Source organism: Oncorhynchus gorbuscha, unplaced genomic scaffold (genome assembly GCF_021184085.1).
Source record: "Oncorhynchus gorbuscha isolate QuinsamMale2020 ecotype Even-year unplaced genomic scaffold, OgorEven_v1.0 Un_scaffold_893, whole genome shotgun sequence".
Classification (NCBI taxonomy): domain Eukaryota; kingdom Metazoa; phylum Chordata; class Actinopteri; order Salmoniformes; family Salmonidae; genus Oncorhynchus; species Oncorhynchus gorbuscha.
The window spans coordinates 203,242-205,741 of NW_025745866.1; the positions used below are offsets into that span (position 1 = coordinate 203,242).

General features: G+C 51.2%; 1 pseudogene; it reads left to right on the forward strand.

Annotated features, from left to right (window-relative positions):
* LOC124020735 overlaps window positions 1–2,500 on the forward strand; it is a 90,365-nt pseudogene that overhangs the window by 66,032 nt on the left and 21,833 nt on the right.

Sequence of the window (2,500 nt, forward strand, 5' to 3'; positions counted from 1 at the left end):
TATCAGGGTGTGTTCTAAATGACCCTCTATTTCCTGTTCAGTGCACTACTTTTCACCAGGACCCATAGATCTAAAGTAGTGCACTATTTCAGGGATATGGTGCCATTGGGGAGATAAGATTCATCCCAACATTGCCAAACAACCAAGCCTGCAGCTTCCTCTCGTCTGAACAAATGGAACAATTATCATATCCGATTATGACAGGGACATGCAGCAATAAATCAACATTACATTATGTAAATCCTGATGTCTTCTTTTGGGTTTGGTTACAGTCATATTTTTTGGGGGCCTGCATTTAGTGCAAGGGCTTGTTGCGCGTCAGCCAATAGTGTACGTTGTTTCCAATCCACTTCCTGTTCTTGTGACATCAGTCACGTAACCATTCGTCATTTCAAAACAGACTAATGGACGTCTGCATGAATCAGGAGAATTATAATCTTCTTTTTTTGGGGAAGATGAGCACTTTCATTTATTAGTCATTGGCTGTCATAATGGGAAACTATCTCTCAATCTGACCCTCTAGGCCCTGATGCTGGGATCTGATCTGGAGAAGCAACATTTACCAGGGAAGGTCAAAAGCCATTTTTATCTGACCAATCACTCTTTTCCCCCAATTTAAAAAATATATATATCTGGGGAGTAACGCTGGGATGAGGAGGGATGCTGGGGTTGAGGGGGAATGCTGGGGTTGAGGAGGAATGCTGGGGGAGGATGCTGGGGTTGAGGAGGAATGCTGGGGTTGAGGAGGAATGCTGGGGTTGAGGAGGAATGCTGGGGTTGAGGAGGAATGCTGGGGTTGAGGAGGAATGCTGGGGTTGAGGAGGGAATGCTGGGGTGAGGAGGAATGCTGGGGTTGAGGAGGAATGCTGTGGTTGAGGAGGAATGCGAGGTGGTTGAGGAGGGGTGAGGGGGGATGCGAGGAGGGGTGAGGAAGGATGCGGGGTGAGGGGGATGCGGGGGGGGAGGGGATGTGGGGGTGAGGGGATGCGGGGGGGTGAGGAGGGATGCGGGGGGTGAGGAGGGATGCGGGGGGTGAGGAGGGATCCTGGGGGTGAGGGGGATGCGGGGGTGAGGGGGGATGCTGGGGGGTGAGGAGGAATGCTGGGTGGGGGAGGAGGGATGCTGGGGTTGAGGAGAAGGGATGTTGGGGGGGTGAGGGGGATGCGGGGGGTGAGGAGGGATGCTGAGGGTGAGGGGGGATGCGGGGGGGGTGAAGAGGATGCGGGGGATGAGGAGGGATGCGGGGGGTGAGGAGGTGATCCTGGGGGTGATGGGATGCGGGGGGTGAGGGGGATGCGGGGGGGTGAGGAGGGATGTGGGGGTGAGGGGGATGCACGGGGGTGAGGAGGGATCCTGGGGGTGAGGAGGAATGTGAGGTTGTTGAGGAGGGGTGAGGGGGATGGGGGGGGTGGGTCTCTCTTCTGTTTTTCTGATCTCTCTCTCTCTCTCTCCTCTCTCTCTCTGTTCTCTCTCTCTCTCTCTCTCTCTCTCTCTCTCTCTTCTATCTCTCTCTCTCTCTCTCCTTCTCTATCGCTCTCTCTTCTCTTTCTCTCTCTTCTCTCTCTCTCTCTCTCTCTCTCTCTATCTCTCTCTCTCTCTCTCTCTCTCTCTCTCTCTCTATCTCTCTCTCTCTCTCTCTCTCTCTCTCTCTTCTCTCTCTCTCTTCTCTTTCTCTCCTTCTCTATCTCTCTCTCTCTCTCTCTCTCTCTCTCTCTCTCTCTCTCTCTCTCTCTCTCTCTCTCTCTCTCTCTCTCTCTCTCCTTCTCTATCGCTTTTGCCTTCTCTTTCTCTCCTTCTCTATCTCTCTCTGACAACTCTCTCTCTCTCTCTCTCTCTCTCTCTCATTCTCTCTCTCTCTCAATCCTTTATTGCTCTCTCTTCTCTTTTGCTTTTCTCGCTCTCCTTCTCTAAAATCAGTCTTCTCTTTCTCAGAAGTTCTCTATCTCTCTCGATCTCTCTCTCTCTCTTCTCTCTCTCTCTCTCTCTCTCTCTCTCTCTCTCTCTCTCTCTCTCTCTCTCTCTCTCCAGTCTATCGCTCTCTCTTCTTTCTCTCCTTCTCTATCTCTCTCTCTCTCTCTCTCTCTCTCTCTCTCTCTCTCCTCCTCTCTTCCACCAGGTGAACTTCTCTTTCTCTCCTTCTCTATCTCTCTCCTCTTCTCTCTCTCTCTCTCTCTCTCTCTCTCTGTCTCTCTTCTCTTTCTCTCCTTTTCTCGCTCTCCTTCTGTTTCTTCTCTTTCTCTCCTTCTCTATCTCTCTCGCTCTCTCTTCTCTTTCTCCTTCTCTATCTCTCTCTCTCTCTCTCTCTCTCTCTCTCTCTCTCTCTCTCTCTCTCTCTCTCTCTCTCTCTCTCTCTCTCTCTCTCACTTCTCTATCGCTCTCTCTTCTCTTTCTCTCAGGGGTTCTCTCTCTCTCTCTCTCTCTCTCTCTCTCTCTCTCTCTCTCTCTCTCTCTCTCTCTCTCTCTCTTCTCTATCGCTCTCTCTTCTCTTTCTCTCCTTTTC